Source organism: Calonectris borealis, unplaced genomic scaffold (genome assembly GCF_964195595.1).
Source record: "Calonectris borealis unplaced genomic scaffold, bCalBor7.hap1.2 HAP1_SCAFFOLD_44, whole genome shotgun sequence".
NCBI classification, from domain to species: domain Eukaryota; kingdom Metazoa; phylum Chordata; class Aves; order Procellariiformes; family Procellariidae; genus Calonectris; species Calonectris borealis.
The window spans coordinates 870314-895250 of record NW_027441456.1 but is presented as its reverse complement, the minus strand read 5'-3'; the positions used below and the strand labels follow the sequence as shown (position 1 = coordinate 895250).

Here is a 24937-nt window from a genome sequence, read left to right as displayed (position 1 = left end):
GGGTGCACTTGATCCCCTCGTCCAGATCATTCATAAAGATATTAAACAGAACTGGCCCCAATACTGAGCCCTGGGGAACACCACTTGTGACAGGCCACCAACTGGATTTAACTCCATTCACCACCACTCTTTGGGCTCAGCCATCAAGCCCATCGAGGAGTACGCCCATCCAAGCCATGGGTAGTCCGTTTCTCCAGGAGAATGCTGTGAGAAATGGTATCAAAGGCTTTACTAAAGTCCAGGTAAACAACATCCACAGTCTTTCCCTCATCCACTAAGCGGGTCACCTTGTCATAGAAGGAGATCAGGTTAGTCAAGAAGGACCTGCCTTTCATAAACTCATACTGACATGTGCTGAGCTGCCTCAGAAGGGCTGTTCTGGGCATCAGGTACAAAATGATGAGGCTGCCACAGAAAACAGTGATGATGGTGAGGTAAAAGGAGCAGGTGGAGAAGGTCTTCTGCTTGCCCATGCTGGGAGGGAGCCTCAGGATGGAAGCTATAATGCACACACAGGAGGCCAGCATGAACACAAAGGGAAGTGCCTGGATTTGTCCATGATTGCTCCAACTGACAGCATTGACCCTCTGTAGCCTTTGCGACTATTTGATCATAAGTTAGAAATGGTCTTGCTGTCCTGATCCTGACTTTGTTGGCTCTCCTTAAAAGACAGACTGGAGGCTGTTGGATTATTTGTAAGGTTTCAGAGCAAGAAATCAAGGACTGCATGAACCTCACACAAGGGCAGGAGATGCTCTCCTCTGGAAAGGATTTTTGAGCTCTTGGCTATAAAGCCACTGAAGGCTGCCTTGGTCAGACTTAGTCATCCATTTTTTAGGCTTTGGGGCCACATTAATCTGTACAAACACAGGTATCTGCAGTGGAGTGAAAGGCCACAGGACTTCTTACCTTCCCATGAATCTCCAACCTGAGCTTTCTCTCTAGGCCCTATTTGGATGTGAACCTCAGTACAGACAGCATGAGCAACTGGAGTTTGAGTTCTCAAGGCCACCTCCACCTTGGAACTAATGCACAGCACAGCCAAGGTGGAGACCCAGAGAGAAGCCTTTGCATAGCAGCCTTTTCTGTTGCTGCAAAGTAAAGCTAAAACCAGATTGAATTTGCTTATTTCCTGCTCCCTTCTTGACCGTTTTGTTTTCTTTTCTTTTGTCTTCTTTTGTTTAGTTTTCCTTTCACAAGCTTAGCAGTTTTCCATTGAGCAGCTAAATCTCACTTCTCAATTTCTCTATTTTCGAAAGTCATATAACTATTCTGGAAGTTCCTCAGACCCTGCTAATCATGCAAATGTCCATTATTCCGACAGTCTTTCTGAAGTTATTCATGATGCCATGGGTGTCTGGGGAGGCGCCCTGGTCACTAGCATTGCTGTCTTCTCTCCTAGGATTGTTCACTAACTGACTTATAACCAGGTAGGAACATGAGCGACGGAGAAGTGTCCCATCCAGGTGGTTTGCAGGGAAATAGCAGAGAGGAAAAGAGGCCGCCAGTGCCTTCTGCAGCATCATGGACTGAGGGGCATGTTCCTGCATTGTGGCTTCTGACAATGGTAAATCCCTTTTGGCATGCTTTGAAGTGCTGAGACACTGTGGCAGCACAGCCACTGCCAAAAGCTGCAGGCATCTGTGTGGCTTGGCTGGGCTTAGAGGAGCAGGTTTTATTCAACTTGGAGAAATGCTGCTCATGATCTAGTCGCTGTATAAAGAGTCCTCCAGCAGTTTCCCATGAGCAAAGCTGGTCCAAACCAGGCAGTATGTGTGATCTTGGGAAGCACTGAGCTATAGGGGAGTTAGAAAGAACATGCTGTAGGTTTGGGGGGAGTTTTAAACAAGCAGACAATGCTGATTATGGAAAATCTACCTATAAACAGTTGCTTTCAGTTAAGTATCTGGCAGTATTTGAGGAAATAAAAGTATTTAATTTTCCTATGCATTTGCATCCATAAATTGGGAGATTAGGAAACAGATCATGGTCACTTTTCCCTCACAGAAATGCCACTTTTATCTTGGGGCTTTTGAATGGCATCTCTAGGAGAACTCTGTAGATAAAACTCACAGAAATAGGCAGGAATAGTAGGGGGGGGGGGGAGAAAAAGAAAAAAATCACGCTCTTAAGACTGCATGTCTCTCTGAATTCAAGTGTTCTTTCGGCTAATGTGAATGCTTTTCTGACATGTTTTCTAACCAGCTGTTCTCAATACTGATACATCCATTTAAGACAACTTCTCAAAGCAGTTAGCGATAGAGACCCAGCCAGCATCTTCAGTTCTCTCTGCCTAGAAGAGAACATGTCTTCTCCACATCAAACTGAGATTTTAAAAAACCTTTCAGTTGAGTCTGTTATTCCTAATAAGCTGTGGTGTATGATTGCACGGACTCTCACATCCTTCTCTCTAAACTGAGGAAGTATGGATTTGATGGGTAGACTGTCTGGTGGGTGAGGAATTGGCTGCATGGTCACATCCAGAGGGTAGTGGTCAATGGCTCAATGTCCAGATGGAGATCGGTGACAAGTGGTGTCCCGCAGGGGTCCGTACTGGGACTGGTACTATGTAAAATCTTCATCAATAACATAGTGGGATCGAGTGCACGCTCAGCAAGTTTGCAGATGACACCAAGCTGAGTGGTGCGGTTGACACGCCCGAGGGCTGGGATGCCATCCAGAGGGACCTGGACAAGCTCGAGAAGTGGGCCCCTGTGAACCTCATGAGGTTCAACAAGGCCAAGTGCAGGGTCCTGCACCTGGGTCGGGGCAACCCCTGGTATCAATACAGGCTGGGGAATGAAGGGATTGAGAGCAGCCCTGCCGAGAAGGACTTGGAAGTAATGGTGGATGCAAAGTTGGACATGAGCCAGCAATGTGCGCTCGCAGCCCAGGAGGCCAACCATCTTCTGGGCTGCATCAAAAGAAGCGTGGTCAGCAGGTCGAGGGAGGTGATTCTGCCCCTCTACTCTGCTGTGGTGAGATCCCACCTGCAGTACTGCGTCCAGCTCTGGAGCCCTCAGCACAAGAAAGACATGGACCTGTTGGAGCGGGTCCAGAGGAGGGCCACGAAAATGATCAGGGGGATGGAACGCCTCTCCTGTGAAGGCGGAGACTGTTGGCGTTATTCAGCCCGGAGAAGAGAAGGCTTCGGGGAGACCTTATTGCAGGCTTTCAGTTCTTAAAGGGGGCTTATAAGAAAGATGGGGACAGACTTTTTAGCAGGGCCTGTAGCGTGGAGGTCCCGCGGTCTGGAGGTGTGGGGAAGAACTGGAGAGGGTCCAAAGGAAATGGGGACAGACTTTTTAGTGATACGAATACAACAGACTGTTGTGATACGACAAGGGGGAATGGTTTTAAAATAAATAAGGGTAGATTTAGACTAGATATAAAGAAGAAATTTTTCACAATGATGGTGGTGAAAGACTGGAACAAGTTGCCCTGAGAGGTGGTAGATGCTCCATCCCTAGAAACATTCAAGGTCAGGTTGGATGGGGCTCTGAGCAACCTATCTAGTTGAAGATGTCCCTGCTCACTGCAGGGGGATGGGACTAGATGACCTTTAAAGGTCCCTTCCAACCCAAACTATTCTATGATTCTCTCAACCAAACCCCATCATTTAGACTGAAGGGCTCTGTTCTGTTTTCTCCTTAGAAGCCTTTTGTCAAGAAGCACCTGGTGTTAGACTCCCGTACAGCCATGCAGAGCTTGCTTGGCTTTCTTAATACTGCAGTCACACCTGCGCTGATGTTTGTAGTCTTTCACTGTGCTTGAGGGGTATGTGATGGTAGATGAGCCACTGCCATTATCCACTGAGCATGTTGTTTGGATTACTCTGTAGACAGAAAATGCCCTGAAGAAAAGGATTGGAGAATCACACAGCCGGACCTAGATTTCTTCTTCTGGGATTTTTGGACCACGCCAACCTGCAAGACTTGTGTTTCACAGTCTTCTTGATCATTTACCTCACGGTCTTCATAGGGAATAGCTTCATCATCCTCATCACTGTGGTAGACCCAAGCCTCCACAGCCCCGTGTGTTTCTTCCTGAGGAACTTATCCTTCCTGGAAATCTGCTATACATCAATCACTCTGCCAAAATGCTGCTGGCTTTCCTGACAGAAGGCGGCAGGATCTCCTTCTTTGGCTGTGCTGCCCAGCTGTATTTCCTGGTTTTGCTGGGCAGCACTGAAAGCCTTCTCCTGGCTGCCATGGCCTATGACTGCTATGTAGCCATCTGTGACCCCCTTCACTATAGCCTCATCATGAATGGGGGGCTCTGTGTCGGACTGGTAGTGGGGTCATGGGTGGCTGTCATACCAGTATACGTAGGGCAGACTTACCAGGTTTTCGCTTTGCCCTTCTGTGCATCCCAGGACCCTCATCGCTTCCTCTGTTACATCTCCCCTCTGTTGGAACTGGCCTATGCAGACACTTTCTGGAACCAAGCAATGTTGCACACCATCATCTTGGTGTTTGCAGTCCTTTCCTTTTTCTTGATATTTTTTTCTTACACTCAAATTTTCAAATTGTCAGGGCAATGATGAAAATGCCTTCAGTTCTGGGCAGACACAAAGTCTTTTCCACCTGCTCCTCACACCTCGGGGTAGTGACTCTCTTCTATGGCTCGGCCATGGTTGTGTACTTTAAACAACGGTCAAGGGTCTCTGCAGACACTGACAAATACCTTGCCCTGTTTTACACAATTGTGATTCCCATGCTTAACCCTGTCATCTACAGCCTGAGGAATAAGGAAGTGAGAATTGCCCTGAAAAGACTCCTATGGAGAAAGTGATACTGCAGAGTTTGTGAAATAAGCCTAAATAGTACCAGAAGCCCCAACAAGGTATTTGGTTGTGTGAACATAGGAGTCCCATATTAGGTCAGACAAAATTGATGTCCTGCCTTGCTATGATCCTCCTCAGGAAGGGGACAGGTCTCCTGGGGCATTCCTGTCATCTCTGATAGCTCCACCTAGATATCTTCATACTTGTGCTGGTTTTGGCTGGGATAGAGTTAATTTTCTTCATAGCAGCTAGTTTGAGGCTATGACTTGGATTTGTGCTGAAGATAGTCTTGATAATACAGGGATGTTTTAGTTATTGCTGAGCAGTGCTTACACAGAGTTGTTGTGGTTTAACCTGGCAGGCAGCCAAACGCCACACAGCCGCTTGCTCATCCCCCCCACCCACCCCCACCCCCCGCTCACAGTGGGATGGAGGAGAAAATCGGAAAAAAAAAAGTAAAATTCATAGATTGAGATAAAGACAGTTTAATAGAACAGAAAAGGAAGGGAAAATAATTAATAATAATAATAATAATAATAATAATAATAATAATAATAATAATAATAATAATGGTAGGATGTACAAAATGAGTGATACACAGTGCAATTGCTCACCACTCGCTGACCGATAACCAAGCAGCGATCGCTACTTCCTGGACCATGCCTCCTATTTATATACTGAGCATGACGTCATATGGTATGGAATACCCCTCTGGCCAGTTGGGTTAGCTGTCCTGGCTATGTTCCCTCCCAGATTCTTGTGCACCTGGCAGAGCACGGGAAGCTGAAAAGTCCTTGACTCAGGATAAACACTACTTAGCAACAACCAAAACATTCTTCTCATAGTAAATCCAAAACACAGCACTAGGAAGAAAATTAACTCCATCCCAGCTGAAACCAGGACAAAAGTCAAGGCCTTTTCTGCTTCTCAACCCACCCCACCAGTGAGGAGGCTGGGGGTGCACAAGAAGTTGGGAGGGGACACAGCCAGGACAGCTGACCCCAACTGACCAAAGGGATATTCCATACCATATGACGTCATGCTCAGCATATAAAGCTGGGGGAAGAAGAAGGAAGCGGGGGACATTTGGAGTGATGGCATTTGTTTTCCCAAGTAACTGTTACATGTGATGGAGCCCTGCTTTCCTGGAGATGGCTGAACACCTGCCTGCGGGTGGGAAGTGGGGAATGAATTCCTTGTTTTGCTTTGCTTGTGCACGTGGCTTTTGCTTTACCTATTAAACTGTCTTTATCTCAACCCACGAGTTTTCTCACTTTTACCCTTCCAATTCTCTCCCCCATCCCACCATGGGAGAGTGAGCAAGCGGCTGTGTGGAGCTTAGTTGCTGGCTGGGGTTAAACCACGACAATACTCCAGAACATCTTCAGTTCCCCTGGGGAGTTGAGTGCAAATAGCTTGTTCAAGCTGTGTCTGCCCAAGCTGCCAGTCCCGTTAAAGGGAAATAGTCAAAGCAGTCAAGAGGGATTAGAGGGTGACACATCCAATGAGAAGATGACTACCCTTAGGCTGAGAAATCATTTGCTAGACCCCATTGACTATCCAGAGTGTCCTTGGACGGAATCAACTAAGGAAAATTAAAGGACCTGAAAGTCACCTTCCCCTGCTATGATGTTTTGCATTGAGTTGTACAACGCCTGACAAAACTTGACATAAATAAATTAAAAAACAAAACCAAAACCGAAACCACTAGGAGATTTTCATGACCCAAATTGCTAAACCTGTAAGGAACATGGCCTGAATTCATTGTGCAGCCTGCTTTGAGCGTGGCCTGAATTCATTCTGCAGTCTGCTTTGAGCCTCCCTGCAACCTGGGAGACCTCCCAAGTTCCATTCCTATCTGAATGGTTTCCTGACTCTACACAACATTTGTTCTGAACTGACTTGCTGATAATACGGAGAAACAAGATTGAGAATGATTTGCTGAGCTTTTTTAAGCGTCTCCCTTAGAATGAGATGGATCATCTTCCAGATTCTCCCTGTGTCTCTCCGGTGGTGGCAAAGTGAGCCTAGACCATCATCAGAGGTATTCTATGTCTGGCATGATGTGACACTAGTTCTACCCTCTGCAGGATCACCTTATCTTTTCATGATTGCATCACACTGGAGAGGTTGTGAAACAACCTCCAGAGGACTGGATGCATTAAAGAGTCCCTAGGCATCCTTCAGATGATGTATCCTCAAATATTCTATGATGTCTTGAATCTCAGAGTATGACTGTTCATTGAGATTTAAACTTTGGAAGAGAGTTATTGCTGGCCTGGTTTGCACTTGTGTCCCTTTAATTCCCTTTAAGTCTTGGAGCTTGAGTGTGTGACACATCCTTTGAGGGGAGGGAACACAGAAACATAGGCAGACTGGAATGAAGAGGACTTCCCAAATCATCAAGATGGATGGATGTTATGGTCCTTACCATGTATGACCAGTGCAAGTAAATGCCTCATGGAGTTGTCCTGAAGACTTGGTCATGGTCAGGCAGGAGGCAAGTAGTCTGCTTGGTCTCACACATACCCCATGTAGGCATTTTAATCTGACCTAATCCCCCACACTTCCACAAAAAAAAAAAAAAAGGATTGTCATTTCTAGGCAGTGAATTAGTCAGTTTTCAGAGGAACAATTGAAAACCCAAGGGGAAAAACATTCCTGCAGAGACAGGTCCAACATACTGGGCATGAGACTCACCAGGTGGGTCACTGGAAGAACCTCCCAGGATGACCTTCCAGACTGAGAATGGGTGTTTCTGCATCTGTGGACCTGAGACCCATTGTGGGATGCCAGAAAGAGCATTTGGGGATTGTGCAAGACTTGCTATGGGATGTCTAGGAAAAGACCAACGTCAGGGAAAGGAAGGGATGAAGGTGGATTAGGGAGGAACAAACATGGGAAACAGAGGGAAAAGGGGTTAAAAAGAGCTGGTGACATGTAAACAGTTTGCTGGTTACACACTTGTCTGGCCGTGCCTGCAACTGATCACTCCAGCCTGTCATATTTTCATACTTGGCTCCCCTACCCTCTAATTCCAGGCTACTGGCCCCGTTATCCCAGCATCGGAGCAGCCAGGTGACAACGTGCTCGCCTGGACGACGGCTGAAGTCTTTTCGCATATCTCGCAGCTCACCCAGGGATAGGGATCGGGCGGTTACCATCTCATTTACGGGTTCTGCCTCCTCCTCCTCCTGAAGGTGATGGCCCTGCTTCACCTTCATCCCTTACTAAACGAGCTGATTTCCTTGTGCATTTTCTTTTTTGTATAGGGGCGACTGATACCGGCACGGGTTGGTTTTCTGTCGCAGGGGGTGGAGTAGCCGCCATGCCTGCCATGTGAGGTGGGATAGCCACAGTGCCTGCCATGGGGGGTGAGGTAGCCACAGGGCCTGTTGTTTTGTCCTTAGATGCAGAGATTTTTTCTTCCCCATGAGGGTTCTGAGTGGTGTTAAACAGGGCTCGGTAGGCGTGGGCCAGGCCCCAGCACATTGCAGTGATTTGTGTCTCCCTAGGATTGCCAGGGTGACAGCATACTTTTTCCAAATATTCTACTAATTTTTCAGGATTCTGCACTTGTTCAGGGGTGAAATTCTAAAACACTGTGGGTGCCCACCATCCTAGGTATTTGCTCATGCTATCCCACGCACCATGCCACTCATAAGTATCCAGCCTTGGGACAGATCTCTGGATGATATTCTTAAATTGCTTATTAACCTTAGACAAAACGGAAACAATATTCCCAAGAAATACCAATAGATGTATCTTAACTACCCAGGGATGTTCAAGATACTGAAAAATTATTGTAACGAAGGAGAAAACATCATAGAAGAAGATAGTGAAGGTGCCATTCTGTATTTCCTCCATAAAAAACCTCTCAGAGGAAGAGGTATAATTGCTAATTGTCTCCATGAAGTGATACCCAAAGTACAGTAACAGCTTCAGTACAAAACCCAAATACAAGATAACGCCCAAGGCCAGTGTTTTAATAACAAATCTCCTGGGCAAAACATCACTGATCACTGCAGAGCACAGCAGACTGCAAAACCCAATACCAATCTTTAACACATACAGCAAAACAAGAGCATGGTGCAGATCAGATAAACTAATATCGAGAACAGATAAATCAATATTGTGACCAGCAACTGTTAACAGATATAAATTCATTCATACGCTCCAGTTAATCTGTTGTTATCTCAAACCCTGCAAGCTCCACATTGGGCACCAAAAAGGACTGTTGTTGTTTAACCCTAGCCAGCAACTGAACACCACACAGCCGCTTGCTCACTCCCCCACCTCCAGTGGGAGGAGGGAGAGAATTGGGAGGATAAAAGTGAGAAAACTCGTGGGTTGAGATAAAAACAGTTTAATAACTGAAACAAAAAAAAGTAAAATAGTAGTAGTAACAATAATAATAACAATCCAATAACAACAATACAAACCAAGTGATCCATGATGCAATTGCTCACCACCCGCCAACCGATGCCCTACCAGTCCCTGAGCAGCGATCACTCTTTCCCAGACCAAGCCTCCTAGCTTATATACGGAGCATGATGTCATATTGTATGGAATACCACATTAGCCAATTGGATCAGCTCTCCTGGCCGTGGTCCCTCCCAGCTTCTTGTGCACCTGGCAGAGCATGGGAAGCTGAAAAGTCCCCAATTATGAAAGAACCACTGAGCAACAGCTACAACATCAGTGTGCCATCAACATTCCTCTCATACCAGACCCAAAACACAGCACCACACTGGCCACTAGAAGGAAATTAACTCTATCCCAGCTGCAACCAGGACACACACCAATGGGACACGCCACCGCTGACCTCCTGCCCCCTGTGACACTGCAAGGACACAGAAACCGCTGCCCTCCTGCTCCCTGTGACACACACGGGACACAGCCACCACTGCCTTCCTTCCCCCTGTGACACCACAGGGACACAGCCACTATTGCCGTTCTGCCCCTTGTGACACCAAGGGGATGCAGTCACCGCTGCCCACCTGCCTGCTGTGACACCGGGGGGACACAGCCACCACTGCCAACCTGCCGGCTGTGACAGTACAGGGAAGCAGCCACCGCTGCCCTCCTGACTCATGTAACACCAATGGCACACAGCCACTGCTCCCCTCCTACCTGCTGTGACACCACAGGGACACAGCCACCACTGGCCTCCTGTCCCCTACCACATAACGGGGACACAGATGCCGCTGCCCTCATACCTCTTCTGACACCACGGGTCACAGCCACCACTGCCCTCCTGCTCAGTGTGACACCACAAGGATGCAGCTACTGCTGCCCTCTTGCCCCCTGTGACACCAATGGGACACAGCCACCATTGTCCCCTGCCACTCTGACACCACGGGCACAGAGCCACCATTGTCCACCTGCCCACTCTGACACTATGGGGACAGCCAACGCTGCCCTCGTGCCCGCTGTGACACCATGGGGACACAGCCACTGCTACCCTCCTGTCCGCTGTGACACCACAGGGACGCAGGCTCCGATGTCCTCCTGCCCGCTGTGACACCAATGCGACACAGCCACCGCTGCTTTCCTGCCCCCTGTGACACCATGGGGACACAGCCACCGCTGCTTTCCTGCCCCCTGTGACACCATGGGGACACAGCCACCCCTGCCCTCCTGCCCCCCGTGACACCATGGGGACACAGCCACCCCTGCCCTCCTGTCCCCTGTGACACCACGGGGACACAGCCACCCCTGCCCTCCTGCCCCCTGTGACACCATGGGGACACAGCCACCCCTGCCCTCCTGCCCCCCGTGACACCATGGGGACACAGCCACCCCTGCCCTCCTGCCCCCCGTGACACCATGGGGACACAGCCACCCCTGCCCTCCTGCCCCCCGTGACACCATGGGGACACAGCCACCCCTGCCCTCCTGCCCCCTGTGACACCACGGGGACACAGCCACCCCTGCCCTCCTGCCCCCCGTGACACCATGGGGACACAGCCACCCCTGCCCTCCTGCCCCCCGTGACACCATGGGGACACAGCCACCCCTGCCCTCCTGCCCCCCGTGACACCATGGGGACACAGCCACCCCTGCCCTCCTGCCCCCTGTGACACCACGGGGACACAGCCACCCCTGCCCTCCTGCCCCCTGTGACACCACGGGGACACAGCCACCCCTGCCCTCCTGCCCCCTGTGACACCATGGGGACACAGCCACCCCTGCCCTCCTGCCCCCTGTGACACCACGGGGACACAGCCACCCCTGCCCTCCTGCCCCCTGTGACACCATGGGGACACAGCCACCCCTGCCCTCCTGACCCCTGTGACAGAGCTATCAGAGCACTGGGGTTGTGAAAAAATTTTTGCAACACATCATTTAACCTAATGTGTTTGATTTCTCCCCAGTTCCCGGTAATTTCTCTGCGAATATTTGGCAACACTTTTACATATTGCCTGGCTGCAGGTCACATTTGCCTTCTTTCCCCTGTTTATCTCCCTATTTATTAATAATACTGATGGCAAGCAAGCTCTCAATAAACAAATAATACTGTTGTTCTTATGTCATTAAAAAGCTGAAACAAATAGGTATAGCATTCCTGTTTATAAGCCCCTTATTTGCAGTAGTCAGATGCAGGAAATTAAATATTTAACTGTAAATCATGTTGTAACTTTACACTAGAAGGTATTAAATTTGAGTATTAAAGATACTAGTTTCAAGTGTAAAAACAATGACAAATTTAGAACAGCTGTGACTGGTATAAGCTTTTGTCTAATGAAAATATCAACACACTATTTGAGAAAACAAATTTTTTCTTGAGCTGACATGGTTTGAGTTCCCTGCCAGAAACACTACAAAGAAAATTAAGCAGACTGGTGATTTGATAACCAACTGCCAAGGAGAAGTAGGAGGCCTTCTACCTAGCTAGGAATTTGACATTTTTATTATAGATTTGATGAGTCATATAGTGTGCTGTTTTGGAAGGATGAAACAAAAAGTTACAGGGAACATATTTAGTGAATGTCTATTTGGCATGAAGGAGCAGGAGAGGTTATTCAAGCATGTTACAGAAGCAATTCCCATCAACAATTCTGTACTACAAAGAGTGAAAAAACCATTTTTTTTTAAACAGAAACCACAAAGTGTTCTACATTCATGTAATGGAAATCATAACAACAAGATTGGTCAGAAATATAAAATCACTTTACAGAACTGTAACTAGGACATCTATTATAGCTAAGATACAGAACCACATGAAACTGCATAGTTAAGACTTTTCCAATGTGAGCTTGGAAGGCAACTGAACAGGAGAAAATATAAATTGTCTTTGCAGATGTCCTTATAGTGTCATAAACAAGAGACAGATGGCAGAAAATACAAGAGGTGAACTGTTGTATGTACGATGAGTGTGCACGTCAGGAGTACTGTGCTTTCACAAGAAAAACAGCCGAGTGAGGAGGCCAGCTGGTTCTCGTAGGAGAGCACTGATCGTCTCAGTGAGAAGTAAGCAGAAGCATCCTAGAGAATATGAAATAAACTAATCCTGTTTAAATGCAAGCTCACAAAATTGTGAAGAAAGGCAGTTTTTCATTTACTTTGTTATCAGGGTTAAATGTTTAAAAATGTAAATAAGTAGAAATTTTCAGTGGTAAGAAACACTTTATACAGCTGGCATTATCAAAGATAATGACTGGGGTGATTCACATGACCAGAATATTACAAACTGCTTTAGCTCCTTCAGGCATTTAGAATACCTAAATTTGTTTGCATGAGAAAGAGACCTTCTCTATTAAAGAAATCATTTTAAGCTGCCAAAAACTCAGAAGTGCTAGATCATGAATGCATCCAGATTAATGTGCTAACCAGCACAGCTCAGGGTCTCTTGTACACCAGTCAAATGTAGAGAACAGGATGATCTACCCTTTTCAAGCATCTACTTAGTAGAAATAGGGACTTCTAATTACAGGTGTACGCTGCAGAATGCCTGCAATAAGTATTATAAGAGGGCTGCGTTTCAAGAAGTGTGATATTTTAAAGCTAAGAAGACCTTTGTGAGAAAAACTGAGAGGAAAAAATGACATGAGAATATGAATGAAAATTGAGAATGTTTGGGAGGTCATGACACCACAGGATGAATGCTTTAGATAAAGTAATTTTTGCATCATATTTGATGCATCATATTTGGCACTAGTAGATGTCCAATCTCTTTGGACAGAGGTGAAGGCTTTCTTCTGAAGTACTAAATTCAGAGTCAAGACCTGTGTTCTTGAATGGGCATTACTCTTCTCAGTGATCTCGGTTAATCTGCCTATTCCTTCTCTATATAGCTCAATCCACTGCACAGCACAAGTGGTGAAATGAAGGCAACAAATATCTATTAAAGGAAAGAGGAGATAAGAAAATAGTAGTCAGTAAAAATTAGAAGGTTGAACTAGTATAAAATTGACAAGGAGAGCTGGAGATAGCAGGAAAGAAATCCCTGGCTCTTAACACAAATCAATAAAATAATGGGGGAGGGGGAGTTGTTTGTTGTTTGAGGTTTTTTAACTCTGTTGGGAACATAATAAATCCTGCTGGGTCAAAACCCAGATCCCAGACAGAGATGGTGAATCTTTGAATAACAATGTAGAAAAGGCATAGCTATTCACTAACAAGAAACCTGGTTTTGTATTTGGAAAGCTGTGAAGTTATGTAGGTAAGTCTGATAATGTGATTAACAAATGAAGCACTTTCTAGTCCATTACTGTTGGCAGATAGAAGACAGAATCTGCTAGGGAAGCAACTTTTTAGATCAGTAGGTCTAGGTAACTGCGGGGTCTTGGGAACCCTGCTTTCAGGGACGACATTTCTTAAACAGGAATGGAACTCCTGTTCTCCTTCTTGGTTTGGAGAAGGACAGAAATCAAATGAGATCTCTCAAAATGATCTTACATACTGAATGAGACCTGAGCACCACGCACTTTCCCAAAAACAATTAGCTGAAAATATATTTATATTTTTAATATATCTACTGAAGTCGATATACTGAGGTAGTTCCACAAAGCTGTTGCGCCTTTTTTCAGGAAAGGCAAGCAAGATGACCTCCTCCTGTAAACTGGTTAATCTGACAGCTTCTAGTGAAGCACCAGAAATTAACAAAACGTGGGGGGGGAAATCCCAGCCCAAACCGATAAAGAGCCAAGAATGGTAAAATATGCTATTTGCAAAGTCTGTCTGGTGGTGTAATGAGTTTCAGTATTTGAGAGTGCTAGTTTGACGGATAAAGGTAGCCAAGTACATGTAGTACCATTCCCTTCAACATCGTGATAGGAAAATAGCACTATTCACATCCCTAAAGCACATATGAAAATAATTCAGAGCTAGCTAGTTGAAAGATCTCAAAATTAGTTGTCACTGGAGGTGTTTTCCAGCAGAATCTTCGAGTGGTAAATAATAGATCTAACATTATTTAGCATTCCTTCAGCAATCAAGAGTAAATATAAAATCACTTCAGAATCCCTTGTAAAACTTGGTGGAGAGCTAAATTATCGAGGTCAAGGAGCCATTTAGACTGATAGGTGAATTGCCCCCATTGAATGAAAAAATACTTTTTAATGCAAAATTCTATACGTAGTAACAAATAATAGAGGTAGTGCCTCCATGAAGGGGTAGGAGCAGAAAGAAGAGGCTACATCCAGGAGACGCTCAATATGAAAAAGATTGTGAATAAATAATTCCGCATGAGCTCTCCGTGTGATGTTGTGGCAAATGAGGGAGTGATGTCATCTATGGCTGTAGAGCCAAGGAAGCACTCAGAAAACAAAAGGAGGGTCTCCCTTTTCTAACCTTGTGAAGGGCAGTGATTTTACCAATAGTAGGGTACTGCCTTGTTCTGGGGGACACGGAGGCTTTGTTTCCACCATTTTCTTTATTACAGATTACTAGAAATTGCTATTAGAAAGGGAAGCATATTTATGATTAGTAAAGCAACTGTACAGTCCAAGTTACTACAAAATTACTACCAAAAAAGCAAGTGTGTGTGTATATATGTATATATATATATATATTTATGATTAATTACTTACTCATTAGCACAGTTTCTTCATTCTGCGGGTTAGAGCATTTCTTTGCTTCGTGCTATTCGAGGGCATCCTGGGTTCCCACCTGCACTTGCCAAGGATGCTGCGGATTCCCAGGCTGGGAGTTCCCAGGCTGGCAGACGTTTTCCCCATTACAGCCAGGTCACCCCGTGGCTGCTCCGACACGCCAAAGCAGGACACCCTTCTCCCAGAGCAGAGGGAGCAGGCGTGGAGAGCACTCTTGGGCAGAGTCCTGAAGCACTGCTGAGCAGAGGAGCGGCCAGCTCAGCTGGCGTGGGCCCAGAGAGGCAGACGTGCTCATGTCGGGAAGGCAACGGCAGTCAGGAGGGGTGAGGATCCGCGGTTTCTCTGCTTGGCATGACGAATTTCCCTCATCTCTGGACTCTGCAACAGCGACAAAGACACAGGAGATGGTGCCATCATTGCTCGTAACAGCAGCCAACCTCTCCACTGCTCAGAGATGCTGCCTCTCTCTAACACTGGAACAAAGGTCTCCGGCGAGTAGAAGTGGCGCAGCAAAGACTACCGCCTGAGATATAACGCTGCCCGTCTCGATCAAAGCAGCTGTGCAGCCCCCAGCCCCAGGGCTCATTGGGTTGAGCATTGCAGGGCCATTGTCCGGCTTTATTTCATGGCCAAAAAATGATGGTGTTGGTGATGACAGTAGCAGAAAAATGAGACTATAGACCTGCAGAAGCAGAACTAAGAGCATTAGGGACAAGGGGACGCGGGTGGGGATCAAAGGGATGGGCCAGCTTCCAGGCGGGAGACACTAACTACACTTGAGCCCTCTGTCTTCAAAAGAGACGCCTGAAGCCAGCACAGGGCTGACAGAAGTGCCTGAAGTGGTGGGCAGTGCCTGAAGGCATGGTGAGCAATCACCAGCTCTTATGCCACCAGGACTCAGAGGCGTCAAGGCATTGCTGAACTCCCTGGCCTAGCATCCCAGGCAGGCCCAAGAAGGAACGGCTTCAGAGAGCACTGGGATCACCCTGTGCCTTCAACACAGAAAGACACTAAACCACAGTGATCTGAAAGGCTTGATTGACCCTTGGTGTGACCAAAGACAGCTCTTCTTCACTTCTCCTGTGTGACCACAGCTGCTGAAGGTGAGGCAAGGTCTCCAATGACCACTGGCATTGCTGTAGATCACGTCCAGCCCACGTAGCTTGCTTGGTCATGGCAGACCAGCAAAAATTAGGTCTAGCATCCTTTCATTTTGCCTTTGGAAACATGTCCTCTAATAATTGCCGTTGGAAACACAGACCCCTGAGGAAAGGAAAAGCTTACCCTCAACAGAGGGGTTTTCTCAGTTCTATCCACACGTAGGAAAACACTTGCAAAATCTCATCTTCTTTCCTTCACACAGCAAGAATTCCCTGGGACTTGAAAACAAAGTCTGCAGCCTTTGCTGTGGCGAGGCAGGAAGAGAAAGAGCCCAGGGTGTCTGGGCAGAACCCTTCAGCAGTCTCCAGTGAATGCAGGTGGCCCAGGATGACCAGTGGCAGTTCAGCAGCTCAACTTGTCTGTTGCCTAGAAAAAAGCAAAGGTCCCAAGCACTCAAACGGTGTAAAATCAAGTCTCTGCAGCTTCCAGGCCGTCAGGCAGGACAGCGCTAACAGAGCTGTCTTGCTCAAGCCCCTGCAGCTCCTCAAAGCTGACGTACTTCCCCTGTGGAGGATGCTGAGAGCACTCTGCAAAGGGCGAAACCTTCTGGCAGTTTGGTTCAAATGTATTGTTATAGGCACATTAGCAAGGGTAACGATCACGTAATGATTTTATGCAAGTAATCAAGTAATCTCGGGAATGCTCACGGCTGGACCAGATCCTGCCAACTATGAAACTGGCAAGGGATGTCAGCGGTGGCCGCCTCCTCCAGCAGCCCCAGGGCAGGACCCTCCTGCCTGGCCACCGTAGGGACCCGGGGTCTCTGCCTCGGCTGAGGGACGGGGCTGCTGCTTTCCCCTTTGCAGGTTCAACCAGCAGCGAAGCTGCACACGTGTCCCAGAGACACACACAGACACAGGACACACAGAGGACACACAGACACAGCCGGTCACACAGCCTGCCACAGCCAAGACACTGCCGCCAGCAGCACCCACGCCCGGGACCCCCGTCACACACCAGCACCCACAGCCACGTCCCCGTCCTCCTCGGGGGCTGGCACAGACAGACAGTCACTCGTACAGGCGCACACGCAGGCTCAGGGGTCCCCTGAGCACCGGCACGGACCCTCTGCCACCTGGGACCCCTGCCCAGACCCCGGCCCTCTGACCCACCCCACGGGTCCCTAACTTGCCAGCTGCTCCAGCTCGGTGCTCACTGCAAACACGCAGCACTCGCACGCCCGTTCCCACGGGCACCCCACACTCGCGGGTCCCCCCGGATACCAGCACAGACCCCTGCCCTCCTGACACCCCAGCCTGGACCTGAGGCCCCCCTGCTCGTGGCTGGTCCAGCCTGAAGTTTGCTGGTGAATACCCACAGACGCCCCACGCACAGCCGGTTTGGGGGGATACAGACCCTCGCCCCCTCAGCAGCTGGCACCAGGCACATGGGCTGTGACCCCCAGCTCCAGGCGCCGGTGCGGAGCCCCTCACTCGCCCTATGAAGGTGTCGTGGTTTAACCCCAGCCAGCAAATAAACCACACGCCGCCGCTCACTCACCTCCCCCCCACCCCGGTGGGACGGGGGAGAGAATCGGGAGGGCACACGTAGGAAAACTCACGGGTTGAGATAAAAACAGTTTAATAATTGAAATAAAACGAAGTAGAACAGTAAGAATAACACTGAGAACAACAACAATTACAGAATATACAAAGCAGGCAATGCACAAGGCAACTGCTCACCGACCGCTGACCGCGTGTCACGAACGGGGGCGAGCCCCCCGCCACCCCTGATGCATGATGTCACATGGTATAGAATACCCCATTGGCCAGCTGAGACAACCACCCCGGCTGTGCTCCCTCCCCCGCCCCAGCTTGCCCTTAACGTGGCGGGGCAGGGGAGACCAAAAAGAGAAAACAAAAGTCTCCACGCTGCAAGCACCGCCCAGCAACAGCCAAAGCATCAATGGGCCATCAAGGCTCCTCTCATAGCAAACCCAAAACACAGCACACCCCCCAAGCTACTGGGAAGAAGGTTAACTCTGTCCCAGCCGGAACCAGGGCAGAAGGGGAAGCCCAAATTGCAACTGCCCAGCAAGGGCACCTGGTGACCAAGGAGCGATTTGGCAGGGAGGGCAGGAAGGGGTTAAGCTGGCGGGGAGCAGGAGCCGGGGACAGAGTGACTCCAGGCCCCGGAGCTGGCGCAGGTTCCCGGCTGGTGAGGCTGGTGAGATGGGACATGCCGCAGGATGGGCTCGAGAGGGTCCTGCAGTGGGGGTGCTCCGGGGCCACCCCCGGCAGCAGAGCTGGGCTGGGGATGGACCCACGGCCGGGCTGAGACGCCCCGGGCCGGCGCTCACAGGACGGGTGCTGGCCCCGGCGTGGGGGAGGAAACGGCTCCTGCCCCGTGGGGGCAAAGCCTTGCAGGAGCCCTTGCGCGGTAGGACTCTGCCCCACGCGTGGCCCATCACATCTCTCTGAGCACGACCGTGTGTTCAGTTCGCCTCAAGGGGTACAAGAAGAACTCCCCAACACCAGTCCCCCCGGTACCTGGTTTTGGGGACACACACCCTTCCTGCCCCACTGGCTGGAGGCCCAGACCCCCACTGATCCTGGGCTGGCTCCTGTTGCTGGCCCCAGATCCACTCACGCCAGTCCCTCTTGGCAGTAGCTGGCACTTAATCCTTGCAACACACACCCCCCCACACCCATGCACACCCCCCCACCGCCCCCCGCCGAACACCTCCTACATCCCGACCCTCCGGTTTTGCATCCTGAGCGGTTGCCAAGTCCGGCTGTGCCTGCAGTCCCTTGACAGAGGCCATCAGTCAGTGCCACCGCCGAGGTGTGGTCTCCTTACTGCCTCCCTTACCACTTGTTGGTCAAGTCAGTGTCTCTGCACCTTCTCGTTTATTACTTCCTCCTTTTCTCATTATCTTCTTCTGCATCGAAAACAGTGCCTGGTCAGGCACCCTTAAAGGAGCAGACACTCTTCTTCCACGTGCCCCTACATGCACCACCAAGGAGGACAAGCAGGAGAGCGACAGGAGGGTCTCTGCAGAGACCCTGAGCAGGGGACACCCCTACCCCTGTGGTGCAGGACAGGAGGTACAGCTAGAGGCCACCCCCAGAGGAGCACTGGACCCAAGACAAGCCCCCCACAGCACGAGGGGCTGGAAATTGGCGGCTTCTGGCACAGAAGGAAGGCTCCTCCTACTCCTGCGGAGCTGCAGGCACATGGGAAGTGCAGCCCCTGGAGAGAGGTGAGGAGGAGCCAGGCCCATCGGGGAGACACCAGAGCCTGAAGAGCCCATGGCACAGGACAGGCTGGGGGTGACTGTGCTGCAGAAGCAGCTTTGCAGAAAACAAGAACAAGAGGTCCTTGTGAACAAGAGGCTGAACTGGATTCATCAGGATGCCCTTGCAGCCGAGAAGGGCAAGAGCATCCTGGGCTGCAGGAGCAGGAGTGCAGGCAGCAGGGCCTGGGAAGGGACGCTTCAGCCTTTCTGAGACCACATCTGGACACTGTCCCTGGTGATGGTCTCTGGAGTGACGGCAGCAGGGAGTCAGTAGAAGGACCAGGGAGCTGCAGTTGTTCTCCGGGGACAGCAGGTCACGGACTGGCAGAGAGGAGATGTGCTCCTCAGGGAGGTTCCTGGGGGAAAAGCTGTCCCCAGCCCAGGCAGAGAGGAGGTGGCCTCTCCCTGCACGCCCCTGCCATGCTGGCCATGCCACGAGCCCACCTCACCACCCCACCTCAGCCGCTCCTGGGAGGCTTCACACAGCCCTCCAAGGCTTCTGGAGCTGCCTCCGGCTCAGGGGCTGCCTGGCAGCGGGAGGATTCAGCATCCCCAAAGCCCCAGCAGTCCTGGGAGCAGGGGCAGGAGCTGGGACCTCGGGGTGACACGGCAGGAGGAGCTGGGCCATCGGGGCGAGCAGCACTGAGCTTGCGCCCAGCCCACGGGCTCACAGCCACGCTGGCCGGAGCAGAAGGTCGGATCCGAAGCTGCAAGGGTTAAACAGCGAGGTTTGCCCAGCTGTGCCTAAGGGTGAGTCCTGCAGGAGCAAAGGGCAGTGAAGAAGAATAAAGGGGCTTCATCACCATGGAGTAGAGAGATGGAGAAGGCAGGCAGGCAGGCAAGCAAACAAGCAAAGCAAAGCAAAGCAAAGCAAAGTAAGCCAGGGAACCGGCACCGGGGACCCAGACCCCACTCACCCCAGACTGAAGGTATAATTGTCCTTCTGCTCACACCAGAAAGCTGCTCTCTGTCTTCAGCCAGTCATCCGCACTGGAAGTCCCCCCAGGCTGTAACTGGGAAATCTTCCAGACACCGGGGCAGCCCTTTCTGGGCGGCTCCTGGGGAGATGGACCTGTCAGGTGAAATCGAGAGTTGCCAAATTTGCAAAGGACAGGCTGAAGGCAGGATTCCTTGTCTGTAGTAGGAATCCCGTTTCACCAGCAAGTGTTTTTGAGGGACCCTATAAGAAAATGCGCGTGCTTGTATGCTCACACTCCTGCATTTTATTTTCTCCAAAAAAGGCTCTAAATTTATGAATATCCTGACCTGCGTGTGCGTCATGTTGGGAACTTGGACCTTAGCCTGCGCACTCGCTGCCTTTGGCCGTAGTGAAACAAAGTTGTTCCTGACAAACTCTCCAAGACTCCGTTTGGAGCTTTAGAAAGCAGGTGTTCTTTACTGCAGCGCTGGAGGCACAGGGGATCGCTCCACCTAGTGTGCGTGCCAAATCACTTCACCACAGAAGTTATATACAGTATACAGTTAAGAGTATACATATTCATTGCATTTCCCGGAGTTCATTAACATATGCAAAAGGCTCAGTCTTCACGCATGCTTAGTTTTAGCTCCTGGCTTAATTAGCGCAATTCTCACTAGCACCACCCTCTTATCTATTCCACTCAAGATACAAGGTTGGCCTCCTTATCTAGAATACTAGATTTCAAGGCCTATCTACTATGATATGACATGATTCTATGATATGATATGGCACATCTACTATGTGTCAGGTCGGCCTATTCACAAGGTGTTCCTAAGCATCTGCATCATTTCAACCAAAGAACTGTAAATGTCTTCATTGTTCCTTCCTATTTGACATTAATCCCTGTCAGTAGTGAGCCCAAGTGTGTGGGCACCATTTGAACGGATTTCCCCAAACCCCTTTCCTTTTTGCACTTTTTACTGCTTGCTTGACAGAGTAGATTTTTCTTCTGTCTTTTTCTTTTCTTTTGTGTTGGTGTGACCGTATCCAGGGTTGGCCAGATTGCTGGCTATGTGTCTCAAGAAATAGTTATGTGCCAGGAAAAGTGACAATTGCCCCACTAGGTCTGTGGGGTTTGAGTATTTGCCTTAACCCTTCACCCTCTGGTGTCTTTGAGACCCGCCCCACACTGCACTGTTGGCATCTGGCAATGGGCTGTCCCGGGTCTGGGTCACTGCTTGCTTTTTAGCGCCTGGACTGATTGCAGTAAATCCGTAGTGTGGACTCCCCTGCCCCCATACTGTGCAGGAACCGCACTAGGTGCAGTGTGGTGGCAGCCCTCGCTCCTCCACGCAGACACTGTTTGAGAAATTAACCCATTTTATTCTGCTGCCCCAAACCTGGCAGACAAGCCCTGCAGCAAAAGTGGGAGGCTTATGAGGGAGGGTGGTCACTGCAAGGACCAGAAATGCATCTGACGCTCTGGCTCTCTGAGGGCTCAGAAGCAACTGAACTCGGAAAGAAAGGAAATCGGAATTAGTTCTTACAAAAACCACGTTTAAAACTCCTTTTAAGTCGGCCTGTTGGAGCAACAACATTCTTGATAGCGTGTGTTTGTGTACAGGCAGTGGGGGAAGTGCACAAGGCAGAACAGACCAGCAGCTCTCACTAACAGGATGTTACCAAATGCCATAAGTGGGTGATTAAACAAGTGAAAAGACCCTGGCTGCTATAAAGGAGCAGACCCCACCTCTGCAGGCTGGGAGGCTTATGTCAGTCACTGCAATGGGCAAAATTGAGAGGCAGTACAAAGGCCGCTTGTGCCATTTGGACCCTGTGCTATGCCTCACGGGAGTCACAGGGTCTGCCAAGAGGAAAAGATGGGGAGGTAAAGAAGTGGCAAAAAGAAATCCGGAGACTAAAGGAGGAGGAAATTCCCAAATTAGCAGAACAAAACACCATCTTAACCCTAAGAGAGGAAGATCTTGGGGCCCAAGACAGAGCCTCAATTTACAAATTTACAAATTACACAACTAGAGATGGAAGTTGGAAAAGCACAAGCTCTAGCAAGAGAAGATTTCAGAAGGAGCTAGAGACAGCTAGCACAGCAGTTCAGCTTCTAGCAGAGCAACATAAAGCCGCTAGGATAAGTCAGGATCAAGGGAATGCAATCATTGCAGATATAAGAGAAAAACTCTTGCATGAAGGGTTAATAGCTGCTGTGAAGGCGGGAGAAATTCGCAATGTTTCCTAAACCCTGAACCTCTTGCACAAGAATTTGTTCCGAAACTTGGGAACGCTCTCCCAAAGATACACTACCAGAGGTACTGAGGTCACTTCTCCTGCCCAAGGAACAGAGAGGTCAGCAGGAGACACGTGGCTTGGGCTGGTGTGGTGGTCCTGACCGGGAGACCATGGGACACCCAGGCCTGGGCCAGCCGCAGCACAGTCAACCCGGGCAGGTGCCGGCCAGCGCTGGGCAGCGCTGCACAAACCCCTCGGCCACAGAACCACCTCGGCAGCTCAGCACAGCAGAGGAGCCTGCAGGCAGCTCCCGCTCGCACCTCCCGCCGGGCCCTGCCTTCACCTCATAGCGCAGCAAGCAGCTCTCGTGAGGACGTCCTTTCTGTCTGACCGCAGAAGTGATAAATGGAGCTGTTTCCTTCTCATAAAACCCTGTAAGAGCTGGAATGACCGAGCGAGGAGAGCCTTCGCGATGGACGGGGTCTGCACCGTGTGCTGCCCGTGGGGCAGAGGTCCGTTCAGCGCGGCACCGCCTGGGGCTCCCAGCATCTGAAGGGACGTAACTCTCCGGTGCTCTTCTCCTCTCGCAGCGCTAGCGTAGTCTGGTCAGACCATAGGTTTGGGCTGGCTTTTGGGTTGCGTTGGCGTGGTTTGTCTTGGGGATTGGAAGCGCCGGGGGTGGCGCGTCCCGGGGGGGCTCCGGTGACATAAGTGAGGAGGTACATCCTTGAGAAGAGCTGCCAATTAACCCCATTGTTTCCCAGCAAATTCCTCTCGAGTAGTCTGACCTATTCTGCCCTATTCTAGTTAGCATAGTAAAAACCCCACCCACGGGCAGGAAAGCCCCCTACCCAACAAAGCCCCTTCCCCACTGAACATGCGCAGTAAAAAGAAAGGACACTGTGACTTTAAGTGCAGACAAGGCATTACAAGAACCAATAGAAGCAAGGATGACGAAGTGTAGATGTGAAAGGACTGATAACTGTCGCTGGGAATGTATAAAATGCTTACCGTGTGTTAACTGAGAGGTGCTAGCAGACAGGAGAGAAATAAATATCTCGGCTCTGTGTGTGAGATTGGCTTATTGCACACAGGGTAACGAACCCCACTTGAGGGACAGCACCAGCGCTAATGAACAGCAGTGAATGACACCTTAAGGAGTCTGAGCGCCTTCCTTACTGGGATTGCCACAGACCAGCACCTCAAGGTGCACAACAGTCCGTGTGAGTGAGGTCACTTCTCCTCGAGGACCTGATCCACCAGAAAGAAGTTTGGGGCTTTGCTTGTGCTTCTGAGGTCACTCCTGCCCCAGTACATGGCAGGCAAGAAAGAAGTGCAACAAGGCCAAGTGCAAGGTCCTGCACCCGGGTTGGGGCAATCCCCAGTACCAGCACAGACTGGGGGATGAAGGGATTGAGAGCAGCCCTGCCGAGAAGGACTTGGGGGTACCGGTAGGTGACAAATTGGACAGGAGCCAGCAATGTGCGCTCACAGCCCAGAAAGCCAGTCATATCCTGGGCTGCATCAAAAGAAGCGTGGCCAGCACGTCGAGGGAGATGATTCTGCCCCTCTACTCCGCTCTCATGAGAACCCACCTGGAGCACTGCATCCAGCTCTGGGGTCCCCAGCACAGGAAAGACATGGACCTGTCAGAGCAAGTCCAGGTGAAGGCTGTGAAAATGATCCTGAGGGCTGTTACACCTCTCCTGTGAAGAAAGGCTGAGAGAGTTGGGGGTGTTCAGCCTGGAGAAGAGAAGGCTTCAGGGACACTTTATTGTGGTCTTTCCATATATAAAGGAGGCGTATAAGAAAGATGGAGAGAGACTTTTTACCAAGGCCTGTAGTGACAGGACAAGGGATAACAGTTTTAAACTGAAAGAGGGTAGATTTAGATTAGATATGAGGAAGACATTTTTTACTCTGAGGGTGGTGAGACACTGGCACAGGTTGCCCAGAGAAGCTGTGGATGTCCCACCCCTGGAAGTGTTCAAGGTCAGGTTGGTCGGGGGCTTTGAGCAACCTCATCTAGTGGAAGATGTCCCTGCCCATGGCAGGGTGTTGTAACTGGATGATCTTGGAAGACCCCTTCCAACCCAAATCATTCCATGATTCTACGGCTCTAAGGCCGTGGATGGGTAAGTGCTTCTGAGGTCACTCCTGCCCTGGTACGTGGTGGGCCAGCAGCAGGCGAAGGGGGCGGGCAGGTGCCTCTCAGACGGTCTTGTCTTCTTGTAGGAAAACCCTAGAACAGCTCCAACGTCCAGAGTGGAGCGTGGGACCGTCCATCGCAGCCACGGCACCGCTCTGTGCCAGCCGTGCAGGAGCCGGCCGGGCCCGGCACGGGGCAGCCCGCCGCCGCCTCCAAAGCGTCATCCCTGCAGGTCCCCGCTCCCAAAACCCTGCTGATTCCGCCCAATACAGGCACCTGCGGACTGGAGCCCCCGCCCCGCCCCCCAGCCAAGCGTGCGCCCCCCGCACGCCGGAGCTCGCACCGCAGTTTCATACCGGAGCCCCCTCCTCCCCCGGGGCTGCCC

The 24937-nt window shown here is 50.1% G+C and overlaps 1 protein-coding gene across 1 annotated transcript in view; it reads right to left on the bottom strand.

The window, feature by feature from the left end:
- The window catches only part of LOC142076355 (uncharacterized), an 801642-nt gene that overhangs the window by 427547 nt on the left and 349158 nt on the right, over positions 1-24937 (bottom strand). The window lies entirely within an intron of this gene.